Here is a 12,405-nt window from a genome sequence, read left to right on the forward strand (position 1 = left end):
GCTGTGGGTCTTTCATATATGGCCTTTATGATGTTGAGGTATGTTCCATCTATCTCTACTTTGTTGAGGGTTTTTATCAAGAATGGATGCTGTATTTTGTCAAATGCTTTTTCTGTATCTATTGAGAGGACCATATGGTTCTTACCCTTTCTTTTATTAATGTGGTGTATCACACTGATTGATTTGTGAATATTGAAACACCCTGCAACCCAGGAATAAATCCCACTTGATCATGGTGAATAATTCTTTTAATGTACTGTTGGATTCGATTTGCTAGTATCTTGTTGAGAATTTTTCATCTATGTTAATCAAGGATATTGGTCTATAATTCTCCTTTTTAGTGGGGTCTTTGTCTGGTTTTGGAAATCAAGGTAATGCTGGCCTCACAGAAGGAGTTTGGAAGTTTTCCTTCCATTTCTATTTTTTGAAAGAGCTTCAGAAGAATAGGTGTTAACTCTTCTTTAAATGTCTGGTAGAAGTCCCCTGTGAAGCCATCTGGTGCCAGACTTTTGTTTGTTGGGAGATTTCTGAGTACTGATTCAATTTCTTTCCTGGTTATGGGTCTATTCAAATTTTCTATTTCTTCCAGTTTTGGTTTTGGTGGTTTGTATGTTTCTAGGAATTTGTCTGTTTCTTCCAGATCTGCCAGTGTGTTGGCATAAAATTTTTCATAATATTCTCTTATAATTGTTTGTATTTCTGTGGTGTTGGTTGTGATCTCTCCTCTTTCATTTGTAATTTTATTTCTTTGGATCCTATTTTCTTTTTGATAAGTCTGGCTAGGGGTTTATCAATTTTATTAATTCTTTCAAAGAACCAGTTCTTAGTTTCATTGATCTGTTTTACTGGGGTCTTTTGTTTCTATATCGTTTATGTCTGCTTTAATCTTTATTATTTCCCTTCTGCTGGCTTTAGGCTTTATTCGCTATTTCTCCTCTAGATCCTTTATGTTTAAGGTTAGGTTGTGTATTTGAGACTTTTCTTGCTTCTTGAGGTAGGCCTGTATTGCAATATACTTCCCTCCTAGGACTGCCTTCAAGGTTTTGGACTGTCATGTTTTCACTTTCATTTGCTTCCATGTAGTTTTTTATTTCCTCTTTAATTTCCTGGTTATCTCATTCATTCTTTAATAGGATGTTCTTTAATCCCTATGTATTTGTGGTCTTTCCAAATTTTTTCTTGTGGTTGACTTCAAGTTTCATAGTATTGTGGTCTGAAATATGCATGGTATGATCTCAATCTTTCTGTACTTGTTAAGGGCTGATTTGTGACCCAGTATGCGATCTATCCTGGAGAATGTTCCATGTGCATTTGAAAAGAATGTGTACTCTGCTGCTTTAGGATGAAATGCTCTGAATATATTAAGTCCATCTGATCCAGTGTGTCATTCAAAGCCATTGTTTCCTTACTGATTTTCTGCTTAGATGATCTGTCCATTGCTGTAAGTGGGGTATTAAAGTCCCCTACTATTATTGTATTATTATCAATGAGTTTATGTTTGTTATTAACTGATTTATATATTTGGATGCTCCCAGTTGGGGGCATAAATATTTACAATTGTTAGATCTTCTTGATAGATAGATACCTTAATTATGATATAATGCCCTTCTGCATCAACCCAGGGGATCCTCAGACCAGGTTACCTGCTCCCAGGTCTCTGCCTTCCTTCCCCACCGGAGCACCACCAAGCCTGCCAGCGACACTGGCAATGGTGCTAACCTTTGAAACTTAAAGGCATTAAAGATGGAGAGAAACCAAAACACCCCAGATGTATTTAAGATGATTTGCTAATGGTCTGGATAGGGGTAAGGGACAGATAAGGTTTGAAATGACTCCTAGGTTTAGAGCTCAAGCAGCTGAGAAGATGACACTTATGAAGATTCAAGGAAACCTAAGGAGGAAGGGGTGGTAGGGAAGGATGTTAAAAATCCAGAGTTTAACTAAATTATACCTAGTAAGTCTGAGAGGCCAATTAGACATCTAAGTGGAAATGTCAAGCATGCATATCTGAGCCTGGTGTTCGAGGGAGAGGTCAGGGCTGGAGAGCCAACTAGGAAGTTATCAGTATATAGTGGTATCTAAGCTGTAAGACTGGATGAGGTCATGAAGAGAGAAAATGTCGAAAAGGAGAAAGACAGGAACAAGGCCAGGGGCATTCCTATACTATCCTAGTAGAACTGCAGGAGCTAGTGAAGGAAAAGCAGAAAAGCTAGAAGTAAAACCAGGAAACCAGGAAACCAGGAGAGGGGGGTATCATAGAAATGAATATAGGAACAAGTTAAATGAAAATAAAGGTAAATTAGATTTGGCAACATAGTCATTGGTGACCTTGACAAAAATAGTATATAATAGCAGAATAGAGGCAAAAGCCAGTGGAATGATGAATGAATGAACTTCTCTGTTTATTTGAAAGATTTCATGATTTAACTTAATTTTTATTTTTATTTTAACATTAACTCTTAGATGGGAAATAAGAAAATGGAGACAGCAGGAGTAGACAACTCAAGAAGTTTTGCTCAGAAAAGGAGCACAGATGGCGTTGTGACTACAGAGGAAACTGGTATCAAGGAAGGTGTGGTGTTTGGTTTGCTCTGTTTCATTTCAAGATGGGAGATATTTGCGCATGTGCTTGTAGGCCTTCAGGAATGATCCAGTATGGGACAGACTGAAGATACAGGAAGGAAGAAAAAGGATGGCTGCAGGAGCAGAGGCCCCAGGAAGATGAGAGGGGGAAAGGATTCTAGCACACATTGATGCTTCTTCCACCGTAACAAAAGACAGAGAATGTCAGTACAGAAACAGAGAGACTTGAATATTCGGCTCTGGAGAAACAAGAATGTTCCTGAAGGATGCAGTGAGGTCACTGACCAACCAAGGAAGAAGGAAAATGAGGCAGGAGGTTTGAGAAGGAAAACTAAGAATTTGTCACCACAGACCTCTCCTTTAAAAATAAAAAAAAAAAGAGAGAGAGAGAGATTTATTTTTAGAGAGAGAGAGCGCACAAGCAGGGGGAGAAACAGAGGGGGAGGGAGAGAGAGAATCTCAAGCAGACTCCCTAGGGAGCACAGAGCCCAACGTGGGGCTCTATCTCACAAACCCAAGATCATGACCTGAGCTGAAATCAAGAGTCCGACGCTTAACCAACTAAGCCACCCAGGCACCCCATCCACAGACCACTCCTTTAAAAAAAAAAAAGGCTAAAGAAAATTCTCCAAAGAGAAAGGAAGTGATGAAAGAAGGAACCTTAGAACATCAAGAAAGAAGAAAGAACATGACAGCTAAATTACGGGTAAATAAAAAAGACTTCTCCACTGGAGTGGTCTAATTTATAACTGATAGTGAAGCAAAAATTATAGAATCATGTGGTTCTAATATAGATTCCTCTAATATAGAGGAAATGTTTAAGACAACTTTATATATATATTATAAGTGGGAGAGAGTAAAGGGACATAAAAAGAGGTAAGGTTTCTATACTTCCCTCAAACTGGTAAAATAACAACATCAATAGACTACAATAAGTTATGTGTATATATAATGTAATATCTAGAGCAGCCACTAAAAAAATCTATACAAAAAGATACACTCAAAAACACCATACATAAATCAAAATGGAATTCTAAAAAATGTTCAAGCAACACATAGGAAAGCAGGAAAAAGAAAACAGAATAAAGAGGAAACAAAAAATAAAATGGCAGGCTTAGTAACATATCAATATTTACATATCAATTGTTACATTAAATGTAAATGACTTTAATGTACTAATTAAAAGACTAAGATTGGCAGAGTGGGCTTAAAAATCTGACCTGACTATATGCTATCTACAAGAAACTCACTGCAAATGTAATGATATTGGCAGATTGAAAGTAAAATAAAAGAAAGCTATATATCATGCAAATAGTAATGAAGGAAAGCAGAAGTAGACTTCAGGGCAAAGAAAATTACCAGAAATGGGGAAGGACATTATATAAGGATAAAAGGGCCCATCCACCAAGAAGACAGCAATTCTAAACGTGTATACCCAAAACAGAAGTGCTGCAAGGTATGTAAGACAAAAACTGAAAAGAGAAAGAGACAAATCTTCAATTATAGTTGGAGACTTTAACACCCCTCTCTCAGCAATTTATAGAGCTAGACAGAAAATAAGATACAAAAGAACTCAACAACACATTCAACCAACAAGATCTAATCAATATTTATGGAACACTCTAACCAATAATGGCAGAATACACATTTTTTTCAAGGGCTCATGGAATATATACCAAGAAAGATCATGTCGTGGGCTATAAAATAAACCTCAAAACTTTAACAGAATTAATATCTTACAAGTGTACTCTACAACCACAATGGAATCAAACTAAAGTTCAATAACAGAAAGATAAAGGAAAAATCTTAAAATACTTGGAAACTAAATAACATATTTCCAAATAATCCTTAGGTCAAAGAGGAAATTTCAAGAAAAAATAAAAAAGTTAATTGGACTGAATGAAAATAAAAACACAAACTATCAAAATGTATGGGGCACAGCTAGAACAGTATTTAGAGGAAACTTTATAGCGCTAAGAGTAACAACCTAAAATCAGTAACCTAGGCTCCCAACCCAAGAACCAAAACAAGAAAAGCAAAATAATTCCAAAGAAAGTGGAACGAAGGACATAATAAAGATAAGAGCAGAAATCAATGACGCTGAAATCAGTAAAACATTAAAGAAAAATCTATGAAACAAACAGCTGTTTCTTTGAATAGATGGATAAAATTGATAAACTTCTAACAAGACTGAGAAGGAAAAAAAAGAGAATACACAAGCTACCAATATCAGGAATTAAATAGCGGATATCATTATAGACCATGCAAACATCAAAAGAAAAGTAAAGCAACACCATGAACAACTCTACACACATACATAATAATAGACGAAATGGCACATTTTCTCAAGAAACACAAATTACCACAATTCACCCAACACAAGTAATTTGAATAACCTTGTAATTGTTGAGAAAATTGAATTCATAATTTTAAAACTATTTAAAAAAAAGAAACATCCAGGCCCAGAGAGTTTCACTGGAGAATCCTACCAAATGTTTACAGAAGAATTAACACCAATTGTACACGATCTCATCTAGAAAATAGGATACACTTTCTAATTTGTTTTATGAAGCTAGTATTACCCTAATGCCAAATCCATACAAAAACAATACAAAAAAATAAAACTAACAACCTATATCCCTTATGAGAACAGATGCAAAAACCCTTAACATAATATTAGCAAATAGAATTCAACAGTCTAGTAAAATATTGATACATCATGATTAAGTGGGATTTTTTTCCAGGGATGCAAAGCTGGTTCGATATTCAAAAATCTAGGTAATCCACCACATTAGCAGGTTAAAGAAGGTAAATCATATGATCAATCAGTGCAGAAAAAGCATTGGACAATATCCAATACCCATTCATGATTTTTTTTTAATGTCTGAAAACTAAGAATAGAGGAAAATATCTTCAAATTGATAAAGGTCATATTCAAAGCAAACTATAGCTAACATCACATTTACTGGGAAAAAATTGGAATGTATTCCCCCTCAGATCAGTAATGAGATGAGGATGTCTGCTCTCACCACTCTTATTCAACATAATGCTGTAAGTTCTAACCAGTGCAATAAGGCAGGAAAAGGCATACCTATCAAAAGGGAAGAAATAAAACTATCCCTATTTGCAGGTTACATGATTACCTACATAGAAAAACACAAGGAATTAAAAAAGAAGAAGAAGAAAGAAAAAACCCTCTAAGAACTAATAGGTGAATTCAACAACGTCATAGGAAAATCACAGAAAAATCTGAAAAATCACAATTGTGGTTCTATATACTAAAAATGAACACATGGACACCAAATTTAAAAATACAATACCATTTAAAATCTCTCAAAAAAATTAAATGCTTAGGTATAAATCTAATGAAACATACGGGATTTATATACTTAAAAATACACAATACTAAATAAGAGAAATCAAAGAAGTCTAAATAAATGGAGAGGCATTATTTATGGATTGGAAGACTCAATCCATAATCCATTGGTAAAGATGTCAACTCTCCCAAGGTTGATATATGGTTTAATGTAATTCCTACCAAAATCCCAGCAATATTTTTTGCAGATATAAACCAGATTATAAAATTTACATAGAAAAGCAAAAGAACTAGAATTATTAGAACTATTTTTGAAAAAGGAAGAAATTGGGAGGAATCAGTCTACCCAATTTCAAGACTATTATATAGCTACAATAATCAAGAAGAAAGATCACACACACGATATTCTACTTGACCTTGGCCAAAAGTTTGAAATGTTCTAAATGCAGAATCCTTGGAGGTGTTTCAACAGTGATATATATTCAGTGAGTCTATATAACATTGTGTACCTGAATGAAAAACAAAGCATCAAGTCTCTCATTCGTCTTTGAAACTGAAGGACAAATATCTGAATTTTTCATTTGCTCTTAAATTGTTCATTAAGTTTGCTTTAAGGAAAAAAAAAAAAAAAGAAAGCATGAAATTCCATAGAAAGAAAAAGCTAGTTGTTCTGCAAATATCCAGATGGATGAGTGTGCTGATTTCAATATAGAAGACAAATATAAATGTACGTTGTGGGGAATTAGAAACTTTGATTAGATTTACTGCATGTAAATTAGATTTCTACCTCTAATAAGATAGTAAGGCACATATTAAGGGAGAAACTGCAAAGAAATTACACTGGTTATATTTTATAGGGTATTTTTTCTAACAACACTGACAAAGATTTGAAGCTAAAGAAAATGCAAAAGTACATTTATGTTACGTCACTACAAGTCTGAAGGTGAAAAGAGCTGATGGAAGGCCAATCTGTCTGTCCTTGGTGGTTCTAAGAAACTAGAATGAACTGAAGTATGCCTGTGGAGGTTGACGAATCAGAACCACACCCAAGTCCGTTAACCTATCCCAGACTATTCCCTGGAAGAGGAATCAGAATCACCTGCTCCAAATCTAAGGAACATGGCACCCAACAGCTTGTCAGTGCCCAAAACCCCTCACCATTCCTCAGGAGAGTTTTCTCAGGCTCACCCACTCCTGAGACTTTCAAATCACCTAGGGCCTGTGACCCAGCAGGTCACCTGCCTGCGCACTAAAATCCTGGAGCTTCTGGAGGAGACACCCAGACCCCGGCAAAGATTTTCCCTCGGGATCCTCAGCAGCCTGGGAGCATGAGCCTGAGTCTGTGATTAGAGTCCTCCTCAGGAGCAACAGGGGTTTTTTATGGAAAAAAGGAATCAATGGCTGGGATCTCAGCTTTCAGCACCTTCTCCTGACACTGGCCATGACTCAGACATATCAGACCAAAGTTTACCTAATGCCTCAGCAGACTCCTCGGGCAGCAGCCAAGGGACAGTGCAACAGCCTGGACCCCACAGGAATCGAGCAGCTCCAGATCTGCCTACAACAGACACAGGGTATGATTTCCAGCCCCAGGACGTCCTAGCATCAGGCAGCTGGAAAGGCCCCTGGCCCCTGCCCCTCACCTCCATGTGAGCCCCAGGAACTACCCAGACCTCTCAGGTCCAGGGAGTTCCCTCAGTTTGAACCTCAGAGGTACCCAGCATGTGCACAGATGCTGCCTCCCAACCCTCCCTCACATGCTCAATGGAACTCTCATTACGATTGTCCCGGAGGTCCCTATCACCAGGTGCCATGTGGCCACAACCACCCTCAAGCAGCCTACCAGCAAGTGGCCCAGCTGACTGCACAAGGGCAGCTCCTACCTGGAGCCAAGCATGGTATGCTAGCATACCTAGCATGAGGGGCTTACACCCTGTGCAGAAGGTCATCCTGAACTACACCAGCCCCTGGGACCAAGATGAGAGGCCCGGACAAAGAGGCCACTCCTCCCCAGGGTTCTCGAGGAACCTACTGTATAACCAGACACCTAATCGAGCTGGAGTTCCTGAGGAATCCTTGGAGTGTCCTGCAGAGTTGGGATCACCAAGTCCCCAGGCTCTATCCCCAGCTGCTGTCCCTAGACCCCTAGTAAACTTCCAACCAGAGGAACTCTGAAAACTAGCAATTTGCCAGATTTATGGAAAGTCTTCATCACTTATTCTATGGACGCAGCCATGGAGCTGGTGAAACTCGTGAACTTTTTGTTGGCAAATGGCTTCCAAACTGCAGTTGACATACTTAAGGCTAGCATCTGAGGCACTGATATCATTAAGTGCCTGGAACTCACCTTAGAGATAAGACAGTGATGATAATTGTAGCAATCAGCCCCAAATACAAACAGGATGTGGAAGGAGCAGAGTCGCAGCCAGGCGAGGATGAGCATGGCTTACATACTAAGTACATTCATCGAATGATGCAGATTGAGTTCATAAAACAAGGCAGCATGAATTTCAGATTCATCCCTGTGCTCTTCCCAAATGCTAAGAAGGAGAATGTGCCCACCCGGCTTCAGAACACTCACGTCTACAGCTGACCCAAGAAGAACAACATCCTGAGGCGGCTGCTCAGAGAGGAAGAGTACACGGCCCCTCCCCAGGGGCGTCTGCCCGCCCTTCATGTGGTGCCCCTGTGACCCCCTCCGTCCCCAGGCCCCTGGGGCCCTGCCACATGTGGGGCCCTGTTCCGACACGCACTCTTCCAGCAGTGACTGTCCGTTTGCAGTCCCCGCTCAGAGGGCTCCTCCCCACAGAAGACCTGTCCTGCAGAGCTCTCTTCCTGCAGAGACCTTCACAGACCCTGTCTTTCAAACAGAGGCCTTAGCGGCTCTGTACTCCCTACTTCCGACACCCCCAGCATGTTGCTCCGAACAGTCTCAGGTGTCTGATGTGGGGCCTCTCCCTGCTTAGCAAGTAGGTAATATACATGATGTTGCAATAAATGTGAAAGACCACAAACACCCTCCTGTTGCTTAAAGCTACTTTTAGGAGTAGCTTGGTGTCCTCAGACCAAGCTGATTCATGTACAAATAATAAAACGTTTACTCTTTTGTTTAAAAAAAAAAAAGCTTATAGAAATGTGTCTTTCAAAAATAGCCATCATCTTCCTAAACACAAGCATGATTGAATAAACCTAGTGACAGACAGTCTGGCCTCCCTATTGCAGTGTTATACAAAGACCGTAAGTATGGGGAAGGCCGAGAAATGGGTCACCTGCTCCTGCAGATTGCTGTGGACATGCTAAACAAGCCATCAAAGTAATCAGTAGCACCTGGGCTTGGTAACGCTCAGACTGCTGGGCTCCACCTGCAGAGTATCTGATTCCTAGGTCTGGAGTAGAGCCTGAGAGTCTGCATTTCTAACAAGTTCCCAGATGCTGCTGGCCGAGGGACCACACTTGCAGAGCCACTATTTAGAGGAATTTACACACCTGTATGGCACTTAGGGAAATTATAACAAGAAAAAGTTTCTCTGGAGATGTGCTGGTATGCTTCCCTTTATCAGATACAATGTGTTTCCCTTTCTTCTAGGAATCCCAGAACGATATTTTTAAGATCAATTATATTAAAATATCAATTGAAGTCTGAGGTACATCTATATTCCTGTCCCTCAGTGGCTTCTCTTTTTATTGAAAAATACTTCTGTTTCTTTTAAAAGGAACACAGGGTAGAACGAATGAATGAAAATGAATGAGCGAACTCTCATTGCACTTTATTTCTGGGCTGGAAAAATATGACTTGGAAGTCAGCAGTACTCAACTATAAGCCTTAAAATTTGACATTACCTTCATAAAACTCCAGCTGCCAAGCAACTATTCCCCTCTGATAAGCTAGAGGAAGGGCCAATGAAAGTAGTTCCGGGCGTCCACGTGGGCTTTGATTTGGAGCCGGTTCAGCCTGCCAATCCCACACAGCTGGCTTGCAAGGATGAGGCAGACGGTGCATTAAGGCATAGACAGCATAGCTCTGGACCAGTACTTAGCTCGTGAGCCACAGAGCCAGGTACCCACTGACTGCGTCTTATTGCTCTGGCTGCTGCAAGGTTCTATTCAAAACCAGCTTTTGAATTCTCCATTGAGACATTTTCTCTGGGCCTAGTCTACTGCAGACAGCCACAGCAAGAACAGCCTCGAGTGAGAGTCAAGCAAGCCCGTCAGTCATTCCCCAGGAACCAGTCACAGCTTTGGCAAGGATCCTACCACCTGCCAGGGACTTCATCAACCTCTGTTCCCAGATTCATGGTCCCTTCAGCAACACCACTTTTCCTCATGTTCACACAAAACACATGTGCACACAAATGCATATACACACAGACATAAACGCTCTTTCTAGGGATGCTTTCCAAACTGCTAGGCATAAGGTTTTAGAATGTCATTTATAACAGGAGTTGATAACCACATGCACAAACTAATTTGGAAAATAAAAAGACTGAATTCTGACATATGTTTTCTCTAATCATAATCAGGCTATTCTGGCTAATTATTAACTTGCTATCAGCTGAATTCAACCTTTAGTTTTCAAAGTGTTCCTTGTCAACTGATTTTAACCAGGTTTTTCTTTACCTGGAGTTGGCTGGGTGTAGACTCAGGCAGAGCAGCCAAACCGACAGGGGAAGGGATCGGGTGTGTGTTACCTGAAGGCAGGAGGATCTTGGAATAGTCCAGGCTCCTGATAACAACAGCTAATCATTAGTCAGCACCTCCCATGTGCCCGGTTTTTTCGCTTGCATTTAACCCTTACCAACAGCACTCCAAGATGTCTATCACCATCCCCAACTACAGGTTCTGAAGCAGAGGGACTAAATGACAGAACCAGATTCAACCCTTTCAACTCCAGAAATCACCCTTCTGTTACACATGGCTGGTTTCCTTCCAAGCTCATCACAAACCTCATTTTCTCAGGGTCCTATGACCTTCTAATCATGGTGCCGCCAACTACATCAAATTCCAAAGCTATTTTGAAAGATTAAAAAAAAGGTAATGAAAACAGATTACATGTATATTGGCTTCTGAACTAATTCTTACTAAAATTAAAAGATGCATTTGTGTCCAGATAATGCTGTGTTTTGTTTTTTCCTTCTTACCTCGGCTCCTCATCTCCTAGCAGCTAGAACTTATGAAGGCATTTAAATGCACAAGTACATACTCATGAGGACACACCGACAGACTGCTAAATTTGCCTGTCTAGCATCTACCCTCAATTTTATCCTTGAACAGGGCTAGTCCTACCAATCCACTAAGTATTAACAGCCATGGGGATTTGTTCAGGGACAGGTTCCTAATTCGAGTTGGCCTAATACTCATTCCCAGGATTTTTTCCAAAGCAACCAAGAAGACACTCTATGTCCACAGGCTATAAACCTAGAGAGGAGCCTGCCTTAAGAACATGTGGAGAAGGATAGTGCAAAGACATGGAGAGACAGCCCTGATAACACTGTCCAAGGCCCTGAAGCCATCATGCCTCACACTAACTATCCCTGGGCTTTGCCATTACATGAGATGACACAATGCTATTTGGTCTTAAACCAAACAGACGGTTTTCCGTCACTTACAATTGAATGAACCCTGATGGGGCGTTTATTTATAAGCCCCAGGTCTTAGCAGACAGCACCCACCACCGGGGTCTGGTCCCTGCTTCCCTGTGTGTTTGCTTTAGTTGGGTTCTTTCAGTTCAAAGAATTCAAACAGGTTTGAGTCAGAGGAGGAACACTGTAAGGCTATCTGTGGAGTGCTGAGGAGGAGGAAAGGACCTGAACTCCGGGAACAAAGATTCTGGTCAAATCAGTTTCAACCCATGGGAAAAGAGGAACTGTAGAAGTGAGTGATTTCCACTTTGCTGCTCTGCCCTAAGAGGAGTCAGTTATTGTCAGGTATCTTCTTTCGCTGGGGTTTGTCTGCTGAAGTCACCCCACTGCTTATTCTTTCAGCCTGCCATTTCTTTGCCTTGAGTCCCTGCTCCCCATAACTTTGGCCACAATCCCTCCTGACTACCAGTTTTCCTGAAGGCTTCTCTTCACACGACACTTAAACTTCAACTCTAGCCCCTCAAAGCCTCTTCTCTTGGCATTTCCTAGGCCACAATCCTGAAAAAGAGAAAATCGGATTGACCCAGCTCCTCTTTAGGTGCAGGGCAACCTCGTAGGCTGCTGACCAGCCTACAAAGTGGCTGCCCTTTTGGGTCAGTAAGCACTTCTAATTCAATCAGCTTTGGACAGGGGTAAAATCTGTTGCCTTTTTTTTTTTTTGAAAGATTTTATTTATTTATTTATTTATTTATTTATTTATTTATTTATTTATTTATTTGAGAGAGAGAGAGAGAAAGAGAGAGCAGCAGGCAGAGGGAGAAACAGGCTTTCTGCTGAGCAGAGAGCCCCATGTGGGCTGGATCCCAGGACCCTGGGATCATGAACTGAGCTGAAGGCAGACACTTAACCAACTGAGCCACCCACGTG

At 40.3% G+C, this 12,405-nt stretch overlaps 1 pseudogene; it reads left to right on the forward strand.

Moving 5' to 3' along the window:
- Positions 1-6,897: 6,897 nt before the first annotated feature.
- Positions 6,898-8,591, forward strand: LOC113253671 (E3 ubiquitin ligase TRAF3IP2-like; annotated as a pseudogene).
- The last annotated feature ends 3,814 nt before the right edge of the window (positions 8,592-12,405 follow it).

Source organism: Ursus arctos, unplaced genomic scaffold, assembly GCF_023065955.2.
Source record: "Ursus arctos isolate Adak ecotype North America unplaced genomic scaffold, UrsArc2.0 scaffold_20, whole genome shotgun sequence".
Taxonomy (NCBI): domain Eukaryota; kingdom Metazoa; phylum Chordata; class Mammalia; order Carnivora; family Ursidae; genus Ursus; species Ursus arctos.